Raw genomic sequence first — 26,407 nt, 5'->3', positions numbered from 1 at the left:
TTGAGTTTAATGAAGAAGGTGGGATGGAGCCATCAGTTGACCATCTAAATATGTTGAATTTTGATTATCATGATTACAAATAGGAGAGTTCTTGATGGCTGGCTGTGTAAACCATTGTGGACATACACGTTATCCTTTGAAGGAGCGTCTAGGGGACCTAATAAAAAAGGGAGTGTTGGAGTAGTTATCCAAGATCCCTGACGTAGAGTTATAATAAAATTAGCTGTTTATCTCAGGGTAGGATTCACTAACAACATGGCAGAGTATAAAGCCTTGATTATGGGACTAAATATTTCCAAGAAAGGTGGCATTTGGTGGTTGTTAGTAAAAGGGAATTCCCAACTAATCATAAATCAATTAAATGGGACATATACAGTTCGTAATCCTATCCTTCATATGTATCATCAAACTGCTATAACCCTACTTGATGAATTTGAGAGTGTCTCTCTTCAGCTGATTCCATGCTATTGGAATTAGTTTGCGGATTCATTAGCTAATTTTGCTTATGAGGAGGACCTCTTCTTCAACTGTGGTCCTAGTTCGGACGTTGTTATGGATAATGAGACAGGACCTGGTCACTTGTGGGGAGTTTTATCAAACCACGCATTACATGGCAAGCGATAGTTGATATGGGTAATGCGAAGAGTAGCCGAGACCCATCTACCACTATTATCTTGGACCCATAGGTTGGTTCGATGACATGTTATGCATACGCCTCTTGCTATATATGCAGGAGGGATGGGTCACAACTTGATGCATTTAGTCTAGGGCAGAAAGCCCTATTTTTCCCCTCGGAATAGAGTGTATTTTTGTATATCTGCCTTCTTCCAAGGAGGGATCTATATGAGCTGGTTCAAGAGGTCCAGTTGCTTCTAGGCTTTCATGTTTGATTTCTTTAGGCCAAGAGGTCCAGTTAGTTTGCAGTGAAATGTGATGTTTCTTTAGGCCAAGAGGGCCCTATGTCTGTTTGGTGCAGGTATGTTTAATGGTTTGATGTTTCAATGATTACATCATACAAGTTGACGAAGTCGTTGGAGGGAGTCTTTGCTGCGAAGAAGCTTCTTCTGGCCATTCCAGGTGGTTTCGTTCACTTTTCAAGTCTTTTTTCCCTTAAGCAAATAATGATACATGTGTATGTAAGGGTGCATTCTTTCTGTTTATTGGGGACCATCAATTAAGGCATGAAGTCCTAGATTTAGGTTCTGTATGTAAGGGTGCGTTCTTTCTGTTTATTGGGGACCGTCAATTAAGGCATGAAGTCCTAGGTTTAGGTTCTGTATGTCTGGGGGGAGGTCTGAGTAGTCATTGCCTCCTGTACTAGCATTGTCAAGTACTGAAAGACCTATTTTCAATGGGAGTTCTAGTGACCCTGTTCTGGTACCCCATCAAATGAGATCTTTCAAGGGCAGCCTGTTCTGATACCAAGGAGCAATGATAAAAAGGCTGCCCTTGAAAGATCTCATTTGATGGGGTAATAGAAAAAGGATGCAAAAACATTGCACTATGCAATCATAAAACAAGATGTCTCAAACCCATAGATTGAGCAATTCACAATAGTGTAGCATACCATGAATCTGGTCTTATGGGCAATATGCAAGAGGATCCCCTAGGTTGTAGAGTAAAATGTATAGGACTAATTGGAGGTAGGAAAAAATACAGTAAGGTATTGCAAAATTTCTCCTGGGGTGTCGTGGCTCCAAGTTTCTTCTTAGGGAGATGGTCATCAAGGCAAGGGTGGCCCCAAGGTATAGATTATGTGTTTTTCTCCAAAAGATGTTATGCATACACACTATGCAAATAAAAATATTGTGTACATCCTAGGAACCCCGCTTATTTGGAAGGATGGCCCCAAGGTATAGATTATGTGTTTTTCTCTTGTAATCAAGTGTGACATAGGTCTACTTCAATTTAGGTCAATTTGCAAAAGTAATTACTCACAACGATTGACAAGTCCAGATAAACTATTAGGTGATTATAGTATTATTCAGGGACATTATGTTTAATTAGGTCAATCTTCGTGGAAATTAGCTAGACCTTCTCCAATGAGGTAGACTCAAGCAATCCTAAAGTAGCCAAGTCCGTGATATTCCAAGGTCCATCTCTTGATGGGCTACCATGCTATCAAGGGTGAGTTTCATAGGCACATTACAATGCACCTATACATCGTTTGAAGATTTTGTATTTAGATGTTGATAATCATCAATACACAAATTATCATTTTTTGCATATGCAAAAGTCATATCATAGACTTGCATCCCTATGTAATTGTTCTCAACACTTACTATTCGCAATGATAACATGCATCACTAGACCAACATTTTTTTCATTCTCAATATGGATACATGCTTGGGTAGCCACATGGCTATGTTGTTTCTCTTTAGCATGGACTTACAATCATTTGAAGATTTTGTATTGAGATATTGCTGATCACCAATCCTAAATGAAGAAAGTACCACATGTATTCAGTCATCTATGTCAAGCGTATTTATTTTAAAACCTCTATTAAATAAAGTCATTGAACACCTCATCTCCACAAGGAGACAAAAAGTCCACATTTTATACAAGCATTTTTTACAATTAAAAAAAGAGAAATGCATCACAACAATGGTAAAAATGATGACTATAGTTTACAATGTGCCTATCATGAAGCCAAAGTTCTTTTGAATTTGATAGTTGTGTCACCTTTCATTTGTCAAGTGGCTTCAACCAAGTTAGAAATTTCCTCTAGGTCTTCACATTTCTTTGATCTTGCCTTTTTTGCTTAGCCTATTTGGCAATCCAAACGCTTGTGTAAGGAATGGGATCTTTGGTGTAGCCACTTCTATATTCTTGGATGCACAAATAACTTATTTTTCATCATCATGGTCTTCCCCCATGCTTTGTGAATCTTTATTTCCATCTACATCGATGAGTAAGGATACCAAATATGAGATCTATTTTAAAAAACTACCAAAAAAGGTAAATGTCTATTATATTTTAAATATGGGCGTGAATGATCATTGAGTCAGATAATACTAGTGGGTTTAAGTCCTCCTTGGCTTCTTTTTTCTGATTGTAGATTCTATAAATTAGTGGCAATACACTAAGCATGATAATAAATAGTGATTGCTGCATCAAATGTTAATGGCTAGTATTTCAAGTAGATAGACATTACCATTTCTAGACTTTGATTTTGAAAATAGTTTCTCTTCCTTCAACTCCTTTTGAAGTGCATAGTCTACAAGCAAGTCATGATATATTAAACATTGATGAAACTATTAGAAATATATATCAAGCACCTAGTAGGGACTAATCCAATTCCATTGGAGCTCCCCAAGAAGTTTTCCAAAGTGTGAGTTACATCAAGCCATTAGAATTTACATCCAAACCCCTAGTAGAGACCAAACCAATACCATTACATCTTACCAATAAACTTTCCAAAGTGTGGGTCATGTTCTTTCTGTTTGGTGTACACATCATGGTGGTAAGGCTTACAAAAAGCTATTTCTCTTATACATTCTTTGCCTTTGGTGAGGGTCATAGTTATGATCATAGGGATTTTTAGGTATCATTCAATAATATGAAGATGCTTTGATTGAACCAAAGTACTAGCTAATTGTCTATACGAAATAATCAATAGCTATCTTATGATTGGACACTCAAATATTGACTACATGCATTTAGTATAGCTCGAATTAATTCATCATCTAGCAAGCAGCCAATCATTCAAGTTTAAGATAAAACTCATTTTCCTAAGCTATACAAAAGGGATAGAGTACTATGTTAGAAAAATTGTTTTACATTCAATGCGAGATGCCTTGTTGACATAGCTTGCATATGTTATTGAGTCAATACCCCTTCAAGATAATAAGATAAACATTGGCCCCTTGACTTGATCAACTCATCTTAGTAGGGTGTGACGACTTCATATGTTCGTAGTCACTTCATAGATTGTGATCTTCACATGATGCATAACACACCCAAATTTCCTTTCTAGTACCTTATTTTCAAGCATCTTCATATTGATGAGACATTAGACGTTACCCATGACTTTCTCCTCTTACAACATATGTATCAATAGAATCTTTGTACTATAGTTCTTTCATTAAGAAAAAGCCTACTTATGAGACTTTGTAAGCATTGCTTTGCAAAGGACATTCAAAATAATGTTACAAAAGAATGTGAAGATTCAAGTGAGCAAGCATGAGGGTCTACAAATGGAAATGTGAACCTTCGTAGAGCCTAAGCATTGTGGCCCTATTGCATCCCATATGAAGATAAGTCTCTTTCTTTCAAGAAAATTTCCTAAGTAATCATGTTAGAGCATAGTAACATCAAAGGAAAAAATCACAAAATGCCCTTGGATTTTGTCAAGATTCCAAAGTTGCCCCTAAAAGATTAAAAACTACCCAAAGATCCTCACACCTTTTTTCTTTTGAAATTCACCTAGCCCATTATGTTTTATAACAAAGGATCTTACTTTGAGTCCTTGAATCAAGATTTACCTCAAATGAGCTAACACATAATTGCATTTGTCTAAATGAATCATGGGATCATTTATCTCATCAATACACAATGAAATGAAAAATCCTCATAGAATCACCTTGCACCAATGGAACACAATTAATCTCAAAATGTCACAAAAGATTATAGACTTAGAAATAATACTATGTTAAGAGGTGTGTTGGAAAATCATGCAAACATTGGGAATTCTAGCTAGGATGAAATATATATTGGAATTCGAGCAAAAAAAAATTGGGTGGTTTTGAAATTTGAAGGGTCTTTTGGTAACTTCCACAATGGTAATTAGGTAATTTTACATTTATTAGAGTAGAATAAATTACTATTAACAAATAAGCATAGATAGATTAATGAAAGAATCTCATGTAAAACTAGAGGTGACTTGGATGTGGCTTTCAACATCTTTATGTTTGTTGGTAAGGCTATGCTAGCCATACATCATAAGCAAAGAGTATAGTCTTTGCAAAAGCATGGAGTTTTCTAAGAACCCTTTAGAGGTTACCAATTATTTCCTTGTGCCATAAACTCTACACACATCCCAATCTCCCTTTGACATTTTCAAAATCCTTGAAAGGTGATAAAAGAGTGGAAGAAACTAAGGTATTTAACATTATATATTCACCTACTTCATATCCCATGTGCAACATACTCACACATAGTAGATCATAAATATCTAGAAGGCAATTTAAAACAATCTAAAAGTTTGTATGAGAGTTTGGCTCATGTCAAATGTAGCAAGCCATACCACATTTCACATGACAAAAAAGAAAGCTTGGATGTTTGTACGCAAAATTGAGGCTTATTAATGGCCTAGAAGGGAGCTTCCCTTATCCTTCTTTTTACTTGAAAGGTAAGGTGCACACACACACACACACACCCCCAAACACCTACAATAGGGGAACATCCCATTTCTTATCATACCCTTCCTAGAAACTTTATACGTATTCTTGAAGACGTTTATAAAATCAACCATGAATTCTAGATGAGAAATAGTTATAGAACTTTACCTAGATAGTATGCCATGGAGAGAACATTTATAAAATCAACCACTGGTCGCACATGAGGAAATAATTATAAGACTTTGCATAAATAAGATGCCATGAATTCGGACTATGGCTACACATTAGCAATTACGATGTAGATAAGTGGGTAATCTTGAAGAATGGACCAATGAGAGGTTCATGAGGACAAAGTTAGGTTAACTAAGGGGCTAGACTAATAAGGAGCCATACCTAGAGAGATGGGGCTTAATTAAGCTTAATTATAGAGGAGTACTAGAGAGAGGTTTAGGCGTCTAATTCGTCGGAGCACCATGCGCACAAGTATTGGCAGACTTGCTCTAGGGTCTCACCACTCACGTCCCGAAACCTCACTTCGCCTACCTCAGCCTCCTTCAAGCTTCCTGCAAGAAAAGCAATGGTGGATTAGCCACCAAATGGCAAGGGTTTATGATCACGCGAGAGAGAGAGAGAGAGAGAGAGAGAGAGAGAGAGCGCCAACCTGACAACGTGAGCAACGCTCTCAAGCTGTCGGAGGCCATAGCAACGTGCTTGTCAAGCACAAACTCAAACCCATCGTTGCTCCTGAGCATGAGAGTGTCTCTCTCTTTCATGTTGGGAATCTGAGATACAAGGAGAAGAGATGCAACATACAAAGGCTTCTCTACTCCTTCCAAGAGGCGCGCGCGCACGCACACACACACACACACAGAGAGAGAGAGAGCGAAGGAGGGAAGGAAGACAGGACTAGCTATGATCTAGCTATTAAAGAAAATTCACCACGACTCCACGTCCTTATATACAAACACTCCTACAATTTCACTTGCACCAAAAACTAAAACATCAATGCTGGAAAAAGTTTTTCATTGAAAGGAACAAGTGGGAATGGGAAGGCATTTAAATATATACATATAATTTACACCTTTTGTTGATTACCCCAAATGTGGGAATCTTGTTTATGATCTCACCTCCAATAGCATCTTAGCCACACAATGCCTACATTTCTAGTTATACAAGTGAAAAGAAAAACTTTTAGCTTTCTCACCTTCATCCCTCCTATTTGCTTCTCTCGAGTTTCCCTCTTGTTTTTTCTCGGAATCTACTCAATGAACTTTTGCAATATCTTTACAGTACTTTGTTCAGGATTTTTTTGTACGTATAAAATCATAGACTTTCCACTACATCTGCAGTACTTCGGTCAGAAATTTTGCACATTTCTAGTACTTTCTTCAAGAATTTGTGTAGATATAGAACCATTTCCACCAGCCACAAAAGAATGTGTTTCTTGCCTTGTTGATCTTTTCTTTTATAATGATAGCTTTAGCATTTACCTCCCCCTATGAGACGTGGTGCTTTCATGCCATTATGAAAGCTTGGTTAGGATTTTTGGGTTGTGTAATCTTAATTCCCCTTTCATTTCTTTAACTCTTTATGTCAAATTTTACTTTTTATTACACACCGTTCTTTGAATACTTTATTCGTTTCAACTTTCCTAATGCTCTCTTGGCTAGTGCTTAGAAAGTTAGATGCTTCAACTAAAATTTTACTCCGTGACCCTTGGAAAGTTTTAAAGAACTAAGGATCTTGTAGTACTTTATTTCTCAACGTCCTTTAGGTAAGAATTAGAAGATATTCGAAAGTATCCTCCTTAAAGCATTCATGCAAATGGTCTTGTTTATTGCTAAGGAAACATATGGCCCTTAAAATCAATCAACTTTGATGTTACAACAAATAAGACTTGGGTATAAAATAGAATATGCCTCTTTCTAAAATGAGTTTCACTATTTGACAACTTGAATAAGCCACTTCCATTTATGTTTTTCAAGGGAGATTGTCACTTTTTACTCCAAAGCATTGAAGAACACAACTGTTGTTTCAAGTTTACATGCATGACTAAAACAACACGGAATGAGAGCTTTGCAAAAGTGGGCAACAAGATAGACTTCACTAGACTAACTTTTTGATGTGTTTTGACACATTTCTCATGTGAGACAAAGCTACTTGGAACAAATATTGGCAATCTAAACCTTATGACTTTGATTGTTAATTAATAGTTGGTTCCACGATCTTAATTAAACATTTAGTGGCAACTTATTTGGATTTTCTTGACACAACTCATAGGTAGCTCACTTAGGTTTACACCATCTTCTGAAAATAAAAGTTTAAAACTTAACTAATAAATCGTGCCTTTGCTAATTGATGATAAAATTGGCTATTTCCAATGTTGCACTACACATAATACCCATGGAAGTGTGTGCAACAAGCAAACATAACTTTTTCCTCCCTTAAGGTTGCCTACCACTAGGTGGCCTTTTCTTGATCCATAGCTTTCACGTTTGTCAAATTACATTTAAAAATAAATCGATGCTATTGTTATCCTTTCGCACATAAGACTGCAACCACATCTTCAACTCAACGTAAACTTTCCTTTTTGTATAGAAATAAATTTCCCATTAACAATGTTAAGTTGCCAAGTAGCCATTTATTTGCTTGATTAAGAATAAAGGCAAGTGCAAAAGTTGGTGATATGAAAAAAGAGAATTTAGTGAATTATAATATTTTTGTAAAGTAAATTTGTTGAAATGAAACAATGATAGAATCTCATACTATAACATTAACTGTGCAAGGTGTTTCAAACCGACAAAAGGAGCCAAATCCATTTCTTCAAAACATCTAGACTTAGGCACACCATTTACTATGTCTAGATGTCAAATATACTAATGGTTATCAAATATACTAATGGTTAGATGTCAAATATAACAATAGTTTATTTCCATGGTATCTAGTTTGTGCATATGTTTTACCTAACACTAGGAAACTCTGTACATAAGAAGCATGCTTCCTAGCAAATGGAATCTCCTATAACCTAACCCTTGATGGAATTCAAATACCATTTTGTAGTCATCTTGCCGCTCACACCAATAAGGGCATACATGCCAATATCGTTGCTTATCCAAATGGAATACACCATTGTTACTCCCACACTAAACTTTACCCACCCACTTGCTACAGCATTTGTATTGAAAGAATAAGAAGAGTGACAATCCTTCCTTATATTATGCAATTTCAATTTAAGAGGCTAGTTTGACAACCCATATATTTCCCTTGTAAGTACTATATAGTCTAGTCATATCTCAAAGTTCCTTGCAATGTTTAATCCCTTCCGAAAGCAATACATAAGTCACTTTATAATTTATAATAATTGATGCCTTACCATAAGCACTTATGTGGTAATCCAATGGCATGTAATGAAAAATGATGCATGTGCCAATACGTTTTCTTTCTACTCCATTTGATTAAGGATATCCTTCCATGAGTGACTAGATTTCTTAGCAATACTTGAGCCTTTTGTTGTATAATATAGGATTTCTCAATGGTTCTCTCTAACATTGATTTTTTTCAAATTCTAAACAACCCACTCTACCCTGATTACTACAACATTACCCACTCTACCATGATTACTACAAAATTTTTGAAACTCAATGTATGGATGATTCTAAACTACCCACTCTACCCTGATTACTACAAATTTTTTGAAACTCAATGTATGGATGATTCTAAACTACCCACTCTACCCTGATTACTACCCACTCTACCCTGATAACTGCAAAATTTTTGAAACTCAATGTATGGATGATTATCATATTACATGTGTAGCACTATGATTAAGGTATAAGTTGAGTGCTCTCTTTCTAATATCAAATCACAAGTATCCACATTGAACTTATGCCACTCCATGTGACAACCAACTCAAGGAATTGGATCACCTTGAGAAGCTAATCAATATACTAGCCATAGGTGGTGCCTTTGCCACATATAATAGGTATCGCTCTTGAACACCTAAGAATTTGTTCCATGCAATTTAGATGCTAACTTCTAAGCACCCACCCCCCCCCCCCCCCCTCAAAATACATGTAATGATTCCATTTATTCTCACAAATGGCATGTGAACACCCTCAAACACATTGATCACATGTGGGACACCATCCTCATCTTTTGACACCTAGATCAATGCATGACACCATGCTGACCCCTCCATGTGCTCCTCTCTCTACCAAACATGTTGTGTTCTTTTATTTCAACAAATGTTGTGCCAACACTATCAAACACCTTTCTCTTTCCCTTATACACCTCTCTCACATTTGTGACAACATGTTCAGTCCTTCCAAAAATACCGTATATCCCATTACTGCTTGGGCATCCCTTCTAAAACCATGGATTTTAAATGTGCATTCTAGACTCTTTTGAGTAGTTCCCCCTATGGTTATTATACTCCCTAGACAACCCATCATAGAATGTCCCCTATCCTTTATGTCATGTTTGAACACACTCTCTTTTCCCATATCTGAGTATACACACTCATGTTACATACATTCCAATCCCCCTTTTTGTACTAGTCAAGCCCTCATATGCCCTTAATCAAGACTCTAGCTTATTGATGTGCATGATGATTAACTATTCCAAAATGGTGAGGCTTGGAAGGACAACTCCCAACAATTTCTTGTGAAGATCCACCATGGATATTTTATGCAACCTACTCATGTTATAAGATTTATTTTGTGGGTTGAACTTATGGAGCAAAAATGAACATAAATGGAAATGTTGCACTTTGAACACTACATTAACTCTCCAAAATAAGCCAATAGTGTTGCATGAGGCTTAATTTTTGTGTGTGTGTGTCTAGAGAGAGAGAGAGAGAGAGAGAGAGAGAGAGAGAGAGAGAGAGAGAGAGAGAGAGAGAGAGAGAGAGAGAGAGAGAGAGAGAGAGAGAGAGAGAGAGAGAGAGACATGTTCTCTCTCTTATTTCTCACAAGTTGTATATGATACTACCAACATGCTAGTGGGCTATGTCACAACAAACCTTATTGTGAAAGCTATATATGATACTACCAATATTCTCGTGGGAAATTACTATGACAACCTCACCTTATGCTACATCCCTTGAGATATGAAGATCCACCTCGTATAAGGGAGCAAGTTGCAAGTTAACTAGGGAAAAGGGGCCAATAAGGTGATGCACCCAAAGGACAAAGTGCACCCCATCCAAACTTTAGTGATACTTTTAGACAAAATATGCAAATTGAAAGCTACTTAGAACTATGATACAAATTGTCATGCACTGCATATAAGGTTACTATGAGGCAAACCATGGGGCCATGCTATTTTTAGAATTTTTGGATTTTGTAAAACCTCAAACCAATGCATCCTTGAGTGTCACTCTATTGACCTCTCATTTTCACTCTTTTGTGAAACCTTGATTTCTAATTGGGTTTACTTCATAACCATATGAACATTCTCCAAAAAAAATTATTTCACCGCCTTATGGTGTATAGTTTGACTATTAAAAAATTTATGTACCTCACATGGAGAAAAAAGATATAAATGGGAAACTCTTATGATGACAGTCTATTGGCCCCTTTATCTCAGGTCTCAACAGTTGTTGGTAGCATATCAATTTCACCATCATTACTAATGAAGTGCATGTAGGAAGAATTAGCCATAACTTATTTTTATGTTTTTATGCTATGAGTCTTATTACTTAATTATCCTCATGAAGAAGAGACATAAAGCATGCATTCATTAGTCCTAAAAGGTTGTACTCACATTCCTTGATCACTATTTTTTGTAAGATTACATATAAAAAACAAGGATCAATATTAGGATTGTACCTTAATAATCTCAAGCCTTGAATTTCATGAATTACTCAATGCATATTTGTATAATTGTATAGGTTAGCTTGAGGAAATATCCATGGTCTAACTTCACACATCTTAGTAGTAACTTCACACATCACGAAATACACAGCTCAACTTTTTTGTGAGAAAATTTCCATGGATATTATATTGATAAACTAGAGTGCAACATTACATTATCTATACAAACCCCAACCATCTGTCTTTACCCCAATTTGAATTATTACTCTAAAGTTTATTACTATAAGAATAGCAAACTAACCCTTACCTTTTAATCAATATAGCTTTATTCACATTAAATTTTGGTGTGATCTTCTATTGAAATGTTAGGATGTTGTACCCATACATAGTCATAATTTATATAAGATTTAGCTATAAGATAATTGGCGAATCTTTCCTTATAAATATTGGCGATGACTTTAACCTATTTCCCTAGAAATTTCTATCATATCATTGGTATGAGGAGACTTCATAACCTTCCTATACCATAGAGAGATATGGGGAAATACACTCACCCTGCTCAACTTTTAAACACAAAAGTGAAAATGTATAAAATTTTAGCCAATTGGTAAACATTAGCACTAAAACTATCTATCATGGTAACTCAGCCTCCTCTTCTCCCTTTTTTACACACATGGTAGACATCATATTACCAACATTCCAGTTTGTACTCACATTGCTGAATGCACTATTGAAGCTGAAGAGGAAGATTATTGTTTTTTGTATATGTACAAGTTGGAAAACCATGGGCCTTTTCTTCACCATCCAAACCCCAATCTAACTTACTAGTAGGTAACCTTCCAACATTTTATTGTTTGTGCGCATTGCTTCTCTATCCTAAATAATTAAGATTAATGCAATTAGACTAGTACTAAGCAGCAAGGCAAATGTTTCTATAATGTGTTGGATGAAAGGAGTTGATAACTTGTGACTTTGCGCATAGTCCTAATATTTTCAGTAGGTAATGAAGTAGCTCACATTATAAATGTCTTACCAGTAGCTCAATTCCATAAGTAGGCATAAGAGTGTCATGTTTTTAAAATGAATAAGAATAACTATACTCTTAACACTTCAATTATCTACCAAATCCTTCTATAAGCTCTACTCTCTACTCATTCTCTCTCTACTCTCTCTTTCTCTTTACCCTCTCTCCTCTCTCTTTCTCTCTTTATTATCTTTGTACTCTCTCTCCTCTCATTTTCTCTCTACTCTTTTCCCTCTCTTTCTATCTTCGCTCTTTTTCTCTGTTTACTCTCTCTACTCTCTTTTGACCCTATGTTTTTGTCTCCATTCTCTCTACTCTTTCTCCTCTCATTTTCTTTGTACTCTCTTTCTCTCTCCACTCTCTCTCCTCTCATTTTCTCTCTCCACTTTCTCTCATTTTCTTTCTTTACTCTCTCTATTCTCTTTCAACCCTATGTTTTTGTCTCCATTGTCTCTACTCTTTCTCCTCTCATTATCTTTGTACTCTCTTTCTCTCTCCACTTTCTCTCTACTCTTTACCCTCTCTTTCTATCTTCTCTCTTTACTCTCTCTTTCTATCTTCTCTCTTTTTCTCTCTTTACTCTCTCTACTCTCTTTCAACCAAATGTTTTTGTCTCCATTCTCTCTACTCTCCCTACACTTTAGTTCTCTCTCTCTCTCTCTCTCTCTCTCTCTCTCTCTCTCTCTCTCTCTTCACACACTCTTCTAGTTTCTATCTCTACTCTCTCTTTCTCTCGCACCTTTTTCTCTATTCTTTTAATCTTTTCCATTTCTCTATCCACTCTCTCTATCCCCCCTCCACTCTCTCTCTTCCTCCCCCTCTACTCTCTCCACACACTCTCTCTTCCCTTCTATGCTCTTCCTCTTTCTCTCTCTCCCACTCTATGTAATTAACTATTTCTACAATTATGATTAATGAATTTAGCCATTTTAATTTTATAATTAAGCATTATTTTTTATCTTTGTCTCTTTCCCTCTCTATAACTAGCTTTATAATTAATTTTTATAATGAACTAATTTTATAATTTTAATTAATTATTTTTTAACTTTTATAATCAATGATTAACTTTAAATAATTAGTTATCAATTTTCAAGTCTATTGATCATTGTGGTGTATGCTTGATGAAGATCAAGAATATCAACCAAGTGCAAGTTAACCTCTTCACACTTTTTTCGCATCACCTTTGCAACATGGAAAAATTCCTTATCTTAATTATTAGTATTAGTCATGATTATGAGAATACTCAATGTTTATGTATATATTTGAATCTTGTAAAAAAATATAGTTTAATGTGAAAATTATGAAGCTCATAAGTTACCAAAAATTAATTTGAATCTATATGGTTTGATGCTATTGCCATTGATTAGAGAAAGCCATAATTTCATGTAATGGTAAGAAAATAAATAAAAATGTATTTAAACCATTTGAATCATTAACTCATATTTGACACCATGACATCACAGTTACTCACTTTATATCTAAAAAGTCATTATTTATAATGAATAATGCATAAAAATGTGAAACCACCAAAAAGAACATTTTTACAGTCAGATTCATGTCCTTCATCCATTACCTCCCTAGTTTCTTTCTTATTTCGGCTATATTTGTCACTAAATTGATTGCTTATTATGCATTCTCTATTTAGTAATTTTTTCTCAATACACTAATGACTCACTTTTCTTAAGTGTTGATGATGATCTAGCATGGCCATGAGACCATTTAGAGACTAGTATTCCTAGTGCATCACTTAATGGGGTGATCAGAGCACTATGACGTGGATATTTGGTATAGGCAGTACAAGTTATAAAGGGGGAAGGAAGTGTCTTCCAAGTGTAAGAGTGTACACAAGAACCAAGGAGTTGCACATAAATGAAGATGGATGGAGTTCTAAGAAGAGGAAGTGCATTAGCATTGTGTATATGTATTTATGTGTGCATCCAGGGATGCTTGGGAATGCTTGCTTGTGTGTAATGAGTATTGCATTCATTTGGGGTCGTCCTCTCCCTTTACAAGTCAAGGCCTTTTCTCTCTTAATGAATTAAGGAGAGAAGTAATTCTTTCACTAAGAAAGACGAGAGAGGTAATTCTCTCACTAACAAAGACAAGACATGTGATCCTCTAGAGGTCAGGATAGAAGTGGTTTTCCCTTTCTAATGTCTAAAATGACACAAGCTTTTGTGTGGAAGTCAATCTTAAGGTTGAGGCCCAAGGAAATCTAATGAACTCTCCTTATCTATGGCTCAAGATGGTTGCATGGACCATAAGTTAAGAATAGAGTTAAAAAAGCTGATTTTCTTAAAATAGACACTGCGAATCCATTTTTTAAATATATCACGATACAAATATGATCTCTAAAAATGGCATGCTTGGGTTATTAGAAACAACAAGATCTACAACTTCCGTGTTGGATGTTTTTCCATCTGAGCAACACATAAAGAGATATTGCAAAATTGGTGCTGAACAGTAGGTCCTAGAATAGCCACATCTTACATGAAGGTCAACCTTTCCAATCTTGGCACTCAAGTCTCTCTCCAAGAAGAGAAGCTCTTGGAGCCTATAAAGGGGAGGTTCTCCTTGGTTGTGGGGGAGGGTAAAGGAAGCATCAGTTTGTGTGCATGCAAGAGGAGGAGAGAAGGCGGTTTGAGTCTCACAAAGTGTTGTGGAAGCTTTGTTGAAATTAAGTTCTAAGAAGAGATCCCTACACATATTGTGTAGGAGAGAAGGTGCAAGTGCTACAGAAGCTCTGTTGAAATCAAGTGGCAAGAGGAGATCCCTACACATATTGTGTAGGAGAGAAGGTGCAAGTGCTACGGAAGCTCTGTTGAAATCAAGTTGCAAGAGGAGATCCCTACATATATTGTGTAGGAGAGAAGGTGCAAGTGCTGTGGAAGCTTTGTTGAAATCAAGCTCCAAGAGGAGATCCCTACACATATTGTGTAGGAGAGAATGAGAGACTCAAGAAGGATCAAAAGTTACCAACTTCCAAGTTATGCAAAGTGTTAGCCGGTTGAATATCATGCAAGGAAGCATGATCTTGTTCCCAAGATCTACAAGTTAAGAATAGGTTTATGTGTAACGGAGGAGCTTGCTCCTTGTCAATAATATAATTCCACAAGGGGGGGGGGATTGGCTCATCTTCTAGTCCCCAATGTGTTGTCAATTTCTCTATCTCTATCTCTCTTTCTCTCTACATCATTCTTTTCTCTCATTTGTTCTCTCTTTGTGCCAGCATAATATTCACCATATATCTTTTAAGTAAATAAGAAGGTGGAGCGTGTATCTTGGATCTTATAATAGTGGTATCAGAGCAAGTCTCTTTGCTTTTCTCAAAGTAAAGGTGATCCTTGTAAGAAGAAGGTAAAGATGGAAATTGATGAAGTGTGTACAAGTTAGCAATTACATGCTCAATTGATAGAGTATCGTAGATTGTTGGAAATTCTCAAAGTATATCAATTGATTGACAGCTTAAGGGCAAGGGAAGAAGCTACTTATGAAGGACCGAATCCTCCAAAAGTTGGTGATACTAGAGGAAACACCATTGCATCAATTGATGGTGAAGGTGCAAAGCATCCAATTACTGAGAAGCTTCCTAGGAAGAAGAAGGACTTTCGGGTCAAGAAGAGTAAAAAAGACCTCACCTCGAGTGAGGCGGATAAGGAGGATTTCATCTCCCTCGGCAACTAGCTATTCCCTTGATTACTCAAGTTCCTCCTCCTCCTCCTCATCTTCTAGTTCCTACTCTCTTGGTTCTAAGTCTAGTGCAATCTGCAAAAGGACAAAGAGGGAACATAAGAGGAGCAAGCTTAAGAAGACTAAGACTTTCAAGTGTGGGGATAAGGACATAAAGTTTGACTCTTACTTTGGTAAGAGAGATCTTGCTAAGGCATTAGCCTTTGTCAAGAAATTTGAAGTTGTTTTTTCTAATGGTAATTTCTCAAAAAAGTCCAAGCTTAGGCATGTAGGCATGCACTTGAAAGACACTACAAGCAATTGGTGGTTGACTCTCATTTTGAAGGGAAGGAAACCTACGACTTGGAAAAAGTTTAAGAAGAATTTTTATGCTTAGTTCTTGCCTCCTGATTTTGAGAATGATGTCAAGAAGTAGTAGGATTGGCTAGGCTAGAAAGAGTATGAGAAGGTCACTAGTTATACGGACACGTTTTGGTCTACTTTTCTCAAGGTTGCTCCTTTCATGGAGATCAGCAATGAAGAGAAGAAAATTAAGTTTGAAGCTAGCCTAATCCCTCATTTATATAGAACCATGAAGGTGTATCCACATGAAACCTTATCTTGCATAATGGAGTCTGCCATCATAGCTGAAAGTTTGCATACACCTGGTACATTTCAAAAGTTGGAGATGAGTTCTTTTAGAGCTAGACAAGAGCAGCTCTATGATTAACCAAAGACAAGAATAATCAAAGAAGACCTACCTCTACCCATGACCAATATTCAAAGCCAAAGTGTAAGAAGAAGAAGCCCAAGTATCTCTCACCCTCCGATATACAAAAGTACAAAGAGGAAGGAAGGTTCTTTCTTTGTGGTGAGTTAGGGCATATAAGGAGAGCTAATTTTGGACACACACAAGAATGAGCTTTTCTATTCACTTTTTGGCTTTTATACATGCCCTAATCCCTTTTGGGCATCCACACTTTATTACATGACTAACCATTTAGCCTAGGTCATCTTTTCCTATTTCCTTCTATTTACATTGTGGCTTATTCCATGTTTGTCTACTCTTTACAAATTACACAAGAGGGAGCTTGGCACTCTTTTACAAAGATTTAGGGGTGCCTTTGCATTTTAAAATATGCCTCTTTTGTTTTTGCACTTGCCCTGGGTTTTTAAGGTATCTTTGCACTTTTTGCCCTTTTTCCTCTTATTTTTGCTTGTCATGTTGCCTTTTTCTGGTATTTTAAAACTTTATTTTTCTTGATTCTTTTTTATTTTTTGCCTTTCTTGCACTGGGGAAAACATTACCCCCCTCCTAGTCGAGTGCCAATCCCATGGCACTTGTGGGCTTTATTGATGAGGGCTCGGGTAGTTGAAGGGTTGTCACAGAGGTTGATGATGGAGCCTTGTGGATGAAAGGAAGAAAGAAAATGTGATTAAAGATCCTCCTCCACCTTCATCTAATTCTATTCTAGATGTGCAAGAAGCTAACACTCATTCAAATGAGAAGAAGAGACAACTCTTAAAGGGTTGGGGGACATTCAACAATCAACGAGTTTTGATACTCTTTGATCCAAGGTCCATAGAGGTTGATGATGGAGCCTTGTGGACGAAAGGAAGAAAGAAAATGTGATTAAATATCCTCCTCCACCATCGTCTAATTCTATTCTAGATGTGCAAGAAGCTAACACTCATTCAAATGAGAAGAAGAGACAACTCTTAAAGGGTTGGGGGACATTCAACAATCAACGAGTTTTGATACTCTTTGATCCAAGGTCCACAGATAGTTTTGTGCCAACAGATACTACTGAAAGGCTATAAATTCTAGTGGATCGATTGGGAACACCAATTGGATCACATGAAGGACTCACAACCAATTCTACTCCTATCGAGGGGAAGTTGAATCTTAGAATTGGGGATTACCGCAACCAAGAATCTTTTCTACTTGCACCCATTGGTAACTATAATGTTATTTTAGGTATGCATTGGCATTACAAGATTAGACCTCTTTTCAATTTTGTTAAGAAGACCCTTGCATTTCAATTCAAGGGTTGGAACATAGTATGCATTGTTGATGCTGGAGATTGGCTTGTGCCAATGGTTAGTCATGTTAGCATTTCTAAAGAAATGAAGAAATCTATTTTTGCATACATGATTTTTGTGAGAGAGTCAAAAGAAGCTAATGATTCAAGGGCACTTGATGCCTCTAATGAACACACAATACCAACTAATGCTTCTCTCACACTTTAAAAGAACCCCTCTCTTTAATTGATCAAGATAGACATGATTTTGTTAAACAATATGAAGATTGTTTTGGTGATTCACTCCCAGGAGAGTTACCTCTCCTAAGCACACGAAAAATCACACAATTGATCTTATCCCAGGCAGTTCACCACCTAACCAACTGCCTTACCAAGTAACTGCAAGTCAACAAGAGGAGATCCTAAAACAAGTAAATGAATTGTTGGAAAAAGGGTTAGTTCAACCTAGCTCTTCTCCATACTGCTCTCTAGTTTTACTTATCCAAAAGAAATATGGTTCTTTCCATATGTGCATAGACTATATATCTTTGAACAAGATCACAATCAAGAATCGTTTTCCTATCCCAAGTATAGATAATATCTTGGATACGTTGTAAGGGGCTAGTATCTTTAGTCGCATTGATCTCAAGAGCCGCTATCACCAGATGTGGATAGCACCTGAAGATGTTCATAAGATAGCTTTTCGTACAACGTTTGGACTACATGAGTTTTTAGTCATGCCATTTGGTTTGACTAATGCACTTGCCACATTCAATCGAATGATGGAGAGAATTTTCAGACCTCACTCAAAGTTCACAAGTGTCTTCTTTGATGACATTCTAATGTTTTCATGGTCTACAGAAGAGCATAGAAAACATCTATCTATTGTTTTTCAAGAGCTTTGCAAGCATAGACTATAGGTCAATGCTAAGAAGAGTGAATTTTTTCTTTTGGAAATTCATTACTTAGGGCATATTGTTTCTCACAATTTTGTGAGAATGTATCCTAAGAAGATTCAAGCCATTGTTGAATGGCCTACATCTACTTTTGTACATGAAGTTAGAAGTTTCTTGGGCCTATGCTCATACTATTACAAGAGGTTAATACAAGGATTTGCGTATGTTGCCTCTCCTCTACATGACCTTACTAAGAAGTGAATGCCTTTTCACTGGAAATCAAGGAAAATACGCGCCTTTGAAAGAATTAAGTTTCTTGTGACTCAAGAACCAGTTCTCATAGTTTTGGATCTTCAAAAACCTTTTGAAGTTCACTGTGATGCTTCTGGGGATTGCATTGGAGTTGTGCTTAACCAAGAGCATCATGCTCTAGTATATGAGAAAGAGCTTATGGTGATGGTACATTCTCTTCAAGTATGGAAACACTATTTACTTGGTGACCTCGAGTGAATGCAATCACATTTTTTTACCATAACGAGTTCATGGATTTACCCAAAATGTATGCAACTACTTCTGACTTCTCAACCATATGCGATTAGCTTAACTTATGTTAGTCGATTACACCTTACTCAAATCGAGATGGTTATTTGTATCATCATCAAGCAATTTTTGTAGCATTACCGTTGAAACATAAGGTAATGGATGAAGCACATGCATCTCCATATGTTGGACATAGGGGTATTCTACCCACTACTCAAGCATTGGAAATATATTTCTTTTGGCCCACTCTTAGAGCTGGCATTGAAAAATATGTCCACAAGTGCAAGATATGCCAAAAAGTAAAGTATGACATGAATAAACCACATGTTCTATTGAAGCCGTTACCTATTCCCAATGAGCCTTGGGAAAGTATTGCCATGGACTTTATCATGGAGCTTCCTCGCACACAAGCAGGAAACGATGCAAACTGGACTATCATTGATAGATTCAGTAAGCAAGCACACTTGGGACTTAGTTAAAGTTTTCATCCTCTTATCATCCTCAAACAGATGGGTACAGTGAAATGGCTAATTCTACTACTCTAGACCTTTTGAAATCCTATGTCTCTGATAATCAAAGAGAATGAGATCAAAAGTATTTTACTTTAGTAGAGTTTGCATACAATAAAACGGTGCACTCTAGTACTGGTAAGGCACCCTTTGAGATCATCTATGGTAAGCCTCATTTACCATCCATTCTTCTTACGAAGGATAAGATCTTTACAGCAGATGATTTTGTTAGAGACATTGATATAGCTTTCACTCAAGTAAAAGCTGCTATCCAAAGGACACAAGAGAAGCATAAACACGAAGTTGATAGGAATCATCATAAGCTAGATCTCAAGTTGGGACAATATGTTCTTCTTATGTTTGAAAAGGCTCGCTTGAAGAAGCACAAATGTCAAAAGGGTAAAGTGGTTAAGCTTTCTATTTGCTATTATGGCCCTTTCAAGATCACAGATAAGATAAATGATGACTCTTTGTTTGAATCTACCAAGTCATTGGAACATTCATAATGCTTTCCATATAAGTTTGCTACATCCCTATATTGGAGAACCTCCAATGGAACCAATCAAGGAAGATTTACGTGACATAGAAGAAACAAAAGAGTTTCTTGTGCCTAAAAGAATTTTACACCATCAAGGCAATACTCTAAGGTCAGGTCATGTATTATGGAAGTATCTGGTTAATTTTAAGAATTATTCCCCATTGGATGCTTAGTTTATGAGACAGAGAGAGAGAACTACAAGACTTTCCAAAACTTCTTAAGGCCTATGTATCCCATCTATAGTTGAGGTCAACTGTTTAGAAGCCAAAGGGATGTTACTAAATTGATTGCTTATTATACATTCTCTATTTAGTAAATTTATGTCAATAAACTAATGATTCAATTTTCTTGAAGTGTTGATGATGATCTCGCATGACCATGAGACCATTGAGAGACCAGTATTCCTAGTGAATCACTTAATGGGGTGATCAGAGCATTGTGATGGGGATATTTGGTACAAGCAATAAAAGTTATAAAGGGGAAAGGAAGTGTCTACCAAGTATAAGAGTGTACAAAAGAACCCAGGAGTTACACATAAATGAAGATGGATTGAGTTCTAAGAAGAGGAAGTGCATTAGCATTGTGTATATGTATTTATGTGTGCATCCGGGGATGCCTGGGAATGTTTACTTGTATGTAATGAGCATTGCATTCATTTGGGGTCATCCTCTCTCTTACAAGTCAAGGTTTAAGGTTTTTTCTCTCTTAATGAATGAAGGAGAGAAGTAATTCTTTCACTAAGAAAGACGAGAGCAGTATTTCTCTCACTAATAAAGACGAGAGACGTGATCCTCTGGAAGTGAGGAGAGAAGTGATTTTCCCTTTCTAAGGTCTAAAATGACACAAGTTTTTATGTGGAAGTCAATCTTAAGGTTGAGGCAAAAGGAAATCTAATGAACTCTTCTTATCTATGGCTCAAGATGGTTGCATGCACCATAAGTTAAGAATAGAGTTTAAAAAATTGCTTTTCTTAAAATAGACACGGTGAACCATTTTATAAATGTATCATGATACAAAGATGATATCTAAAAATGGCCTTCCTAGGTTATCAAAAATGACGAGATCTACAACTTCCGTGTTGGAAATTTTTCCATCCGAGCAATGCATAGAGAGATATTCCAAAATTGGTGCTGAATAGTAGGTCCTGGAACAACCACATCTTACATGAAGATCAACCTTTCTAATCTTGGCACGTAAGTCTCTCTCCAAGAAGAGAAGCTCTTGGAGCCTATAAAAAGGGCGGTTCTCCTTGCGTGTGGGGGAGGGTAAAGGAAGCATCAGCTTGTGTGTAGGCAAGAGGAGGAGAGAAGGCGGTTTGAGTCTCACAAAGTGTTGTGGAAGCTTTGTTGAAATCAAGTTCTAAAAGGATATCCCTACACATATTGTGTAGGAGAGAATGTGCAAGTGATGCAGAAGCTCTACTGAAATCAAGTTCCAAGAGAAGATCCTTACACATATTGTGTAGGAGAGAAGGTGCAAGTGCTACGGAAGCTTTGCTGAAATCAAGCTCCAAGAGGAGATCCCTACACATATTGTGTAGGAGAGAATGCGAGACTCAAGAAGGATCAAAAGGTGCCAACTTCCAAGTTGTGCAAAGTGTTAGCCGGTTGAATACCCACTCATGGACCAATATACATTTTACTTATGTTATTATTCTCAATGCTCATATAATCATTAACCACACATGTGCTATTATTTCACTTTTCTTTTATTAGAGATGAAGAGAATTCCCATATGCTTTCAAAAAACATTAAGATATCGGTATATGCACTTGTATAGTCATTGCAAACAATGTCATGAAATTATATTTATTATAATATTTTATCAAAATTTATGAAATTTAGAGGATTTTTATTATTATGGATTTTGTTTGTTTGTCATATGATTTCTGACTTATTGCATGAATACATGCATGTGATACTAGTCGTATTATGTCTCCTAGAGCAGATAGATAGAAGGGCACTAATGTGTCTTGTGTTATGTTGAGTAGGTTATTAGGAGCTATGCAAATTTATGAAAAAGCAAATTGTGCAAGGGAAGGAAAAGTAAAAACTCAAGCGAATTATGATTTGAATGTATTTTAAGCACAAAAGTTAATCAAATATTATAAATACATGAATGGGGGAGGTGCTCACCTATGCATTTCAATATATTGTACCCAATCTTATGTCTTGTAAGTTTTGTGGAATTCTCTTGGCTTGTGCAATTTGTTCTCTTCATATTTTTTCTATCAATTATTGGTTACTGTATGATGAAGGCTAGCAACATTGGTACTAGAGTGTAATGAATGAGGCTGAGAGGAGAGGGGAGAATGAGTAGAAGAGAGAGAAAGAGAGGAAGAAGAAGATAAAGAAAGAGAGAAAGAAGAAGAGAGATAAATACTTGAAGAGGAGAGAGAATAATAAGAAACAAGGAATAAAGAGAAGGGAAGCCATATAAGTTGAAGGTGAAGGTGAAGAGTCATACGTGGATGCCCTAGACTGGGTCTTTTAAACCTTTTATACCCAAGTCAGTGTGACTAGGTATATAACCCCTAGTTCTTGTACACCTTGCTGCTTGCTACATTCCATCTTGACTCTGAATGTTTTTTTCTCTCAAAGAAAAAGATAGCTGGAGGGACTTGTTAGAGTGGCTAATGAGTGGGGCTATAGATTACTACTCTAATCAACATTACAATGAGAAGATTGGATACGGAAGAGGTGCATATCCAACAAGAATAGAGGGTATAGGGCAACATATAGTTGATATGCATGCCATGGGCATGGTCACAAGGGAACAATGCCACCAATTCCTTTCAACTAAGGGCATGAAGACTATGGACAACATGCTATCCACCACCAGCCTAATTGGATAAATCTATCACAAATTTTGATGGGTTGCTCCAAATGGGGCATGCCACATGTCAAAACCTAGCTTATAGTCAGCACTTTGAGCGCATGTATGAAGTGCATGGTTGTAATTAATGCATATACAAGATTTTTCTAAAATAGTGTGTAGTTATAGGTAGTATGGGGCCAAAACATGGCATATCCATCTAGTCTTCAACCTTTTGGGTTGCTCCAAGATGAGGAAAATCTTCTACGATAGTGGCTAGGTACCAAGAGGCTTCTTCCAAGGGTGGGCCTTGACATTTGATGAGGTATTCCTTGATGGATTAAGATCTCAGGTGTTTGTCTCACTACCCAATTATTTCCTAGGGATATATTGGATGTTTCCTTCTTTGTCCATAGGAGGTAGCTCTTCCACATAGTCCACTTAGGTGCCAATGAAGGGCTTTAGTTGATTGATATGAAATACATTGTGAATCTTGATGGTGGGGGGAAGCTCTACCTGCTAAGCCAAATCACCAACTCTCTTGAGGATCTGGTAGGGGCCATAGAAACAATGGGCCACCTTATTACTACAACCCTCCTTGATAGTGGAGCAACAAGACTTAGGCACTTTTAATAGAACCAGCTCTCCCTCTTGGAATTTCAAATGCCTTCTTTTCTCATCAACATAAAACTTCATGTGACCTTATGGCTTTTGAAGATTCATGTTACATTGTTGAAGTAGGGCTTGCATATGCTCTAACTCCTCTTTACTTTGGGGGTTGAACTTATCATTGAATAGCACCATAGGGAGGGGAACCTTATACCCATATAGTGGAGAAACTCCAATGCTAGAGTGGGTGGAGTTGTTGTATGCAAATTTATTCAAGTGGAGCCACATGTCCCAATTGTGTTGTACATCATGGCAAAAGTGCTTGAGGTAGCTCTCAAGCCAATTATTTACCATTTCAGTTTGACCATCGGTATATGGGTCATATGCAGTGGATGCAACAAGCTTGGTGCCGATAGATGTGAAAACCACTTGCTAAAAGTTTCTCATGAAATTGGCATCACTATTATGCATTATGACTTTTTGCGATAAGCCATGTAACTTAAACACATGCTCCATAAACTAATTGGCCACTTGAGATGCAGTATACTAAGTTTTAGTGGAAATAAAGTGGGCCATCTTAGTGAGGAAGTCAACTACCACATATATATTGAATGTTCTATCATTTCTTGATGATGCACATGCCAATAATGAAATCCATATTGATATGTGTCAATTTTCCTTCAAGAATAGGCAAGGGCTACAAGAGGTCAAGGGGTCTAAGCATGCTATCATTATTATTTGTATGGGACACAATTGGCTACAAAATCCTTGATATCTCTTCGTAGGCCCTTCTAGTGAAAGCACTTGGTAATCCTATCATATGTTCTCAAAAAACCCAAATGACTAGTAGTGGAAAAAATTTGCATCTCTTCCATGATCTTCCGCATGAAGGGAGAAGTGTGGGGGATGACAATCTTGCCATGGGATGATATAACACCATTTTGACATGATATTGGGAGTTTATATCCATTACCCCAGCTATAATTTTTGAAATATGTAGCTAAAGTTCTCATTCAACAAATAGGCCTCCTAAACCTTCTTGATCCAATCACTATGTAACTCTAAAATGGAAGACACTTTGCATGCCCACATCCATGATAGTGAGTTAGCCACTATATTATCTTTTGATGAAGCCTAAAGATGCTCAAAATCTAGCACCCTATCACATCTACATTAACAATATCATATATCAATGTAGTCTTATTCCAATTTTAAAAATGATGTATTCATAAAGCAAGCTGATAAGTGTTGAGGTCCCTAAAGAAACAATGGCTAAGGCCAATGTAAAGAAAAATATTATTCACTAATAAAATGTTCACGAAGGGATGCATGTGGGGAAAGATTGGGGTGTGATTCTTCAATATACCTCTCTCTCTCTCTCTCTCTCTCTCTCTCTCTCTCTCTCTCTCTCTCTCTCTCTCTCTCTCTCTCTCTCTCTCTCTCTCTCTCTCTCTCTCTTTGTGTTGTGTTCTTTTTTTCATTGTGTGGCTTCTATGGATGAGGGTGAGGAAGAAGAGGGAGATGAGACATATTTTCTTTGCTTCATGAGTGAGAGGTCAAACCTTGGCATATATTTTTCTCTATTTCTATTCTCGGGAGATTTATTCCTTCAATGGCTCCATTTTTTTGTGCATTGATCGGGAAACCTATCACTCATGGTGAAGTTGTTGGTGTTGATCATCAAACTAGTGGCACAGTACTATTGGATCATATTCAATAGCAGGCCCTCACCAGGATCTACCTTAGCATCATCGTAGCAAAACTCTAATCATTGTTTTAGTTGCATTAGCTATCCTCAGTGTGGTTTCAGGAACTACAACAACAATAAATTTCCTTCTCATCATCATTCTTCCATGAGCACACGCAGTAGGATTTCAATCTGATTTCGATTGTCTAGAATTTTCTGTCCGTCTTGAATGATCATTTCATTTAATGATATATATGTTTTTATATTTTTGATGATGATATATATCTTTAAAAGGGTCTTATTGATAAGAGTGTTTCTATGCGAATCATTCTCAACACACTCTTGAAATATCCTCAATGGCATGAAGGAGATGTTGTTTGTTTGAGATTTTGGAGTATGCAAGCTCATGACAAAGAAGGGGATGGAATCCTTGGTGTGATGGTCCCTAGGTGTTCTCCTATAGCTTGGCTTCTTCATCAACACTAAAGACATGTTCAATGGTTTTGTGGCTCTTCTTCTTTGTGCTTGCAGAGGATGGCTTTGCAATTGTGTTCGGGAAGAATGATGAAGCCTAAAGATGCTCAAAATCTAGCACCTTATTGCATCTATATTGACAATATCATATATCAATCTAGTCTGATTACAATTTTATAAATGGTGTATTCATAAAGCAAGCTCATAAGTGTTGACGTCCCTAAAGAAACAATTGCTAAGGCCAATGTAAAGAAATTTTTTATTAATTAATAATGAATAAAATCACTTTATGACCTTCCGGCTAAGAATTATAAATTTGTATAGGTCAATTAATGATGTACTATGTGCTCATCATGAGTTATTTCTAGGTAAACTAGAACCCAAATGGGATGGGCCATATAAAATTGTACGTATAGGAAAGAATGGCTCTACAACCATTTTAGCACATTTACAAGGGGTAGAGTTTAAAAATAA

General features: G+C 36.7%; 1 long non-coding RNA gene across 1 annotated transcript; it reads right to left on the bottom strand.

Moving 5' to 3' along the window:
• Positions 1-2,318: 2,318 nt before the first annotated feature.
• LOC148009622 (uncharacterized) lies at positions 2,319-5,791 on the bottom strand. Its single transcript, XR_015689692.1, has 3 exons — positions 3,155-5,791; positions 2,683-2,899; positions 2,319-2,436 (listed from the first exon to the last, which is right to left on the bottom strand). It is a non-coding gene; the product is annotated as an uncharacterized LOC148009622 (long non-coding RNA).
• Between the last annotated feature and the right edge of the window lie 20,616 nt (positions 5,792-26,407).

This window comes from Lygodium microphyllum, chromosome 30 (genome assembly GCF_053477565.2).
Source record: "Lygodium microphyllum isolate KBCC chromosome 30, Lygodium_microphyllum_v1.1.10, whole genome shotgun sequence".
NCBI classification, from domain to species: domain Eukaryota; kingdom Viridiplantae; phylum Streptophyta; class Polypodiopsida; order Schizaeales; family Lygodiaceae; genus Lygodium; species Lygodium microphyllum.
Note: the sequence above shows the minus strand (reverse complement) of the source record. Positions and strands in the feature narration are given on the sequence as shown.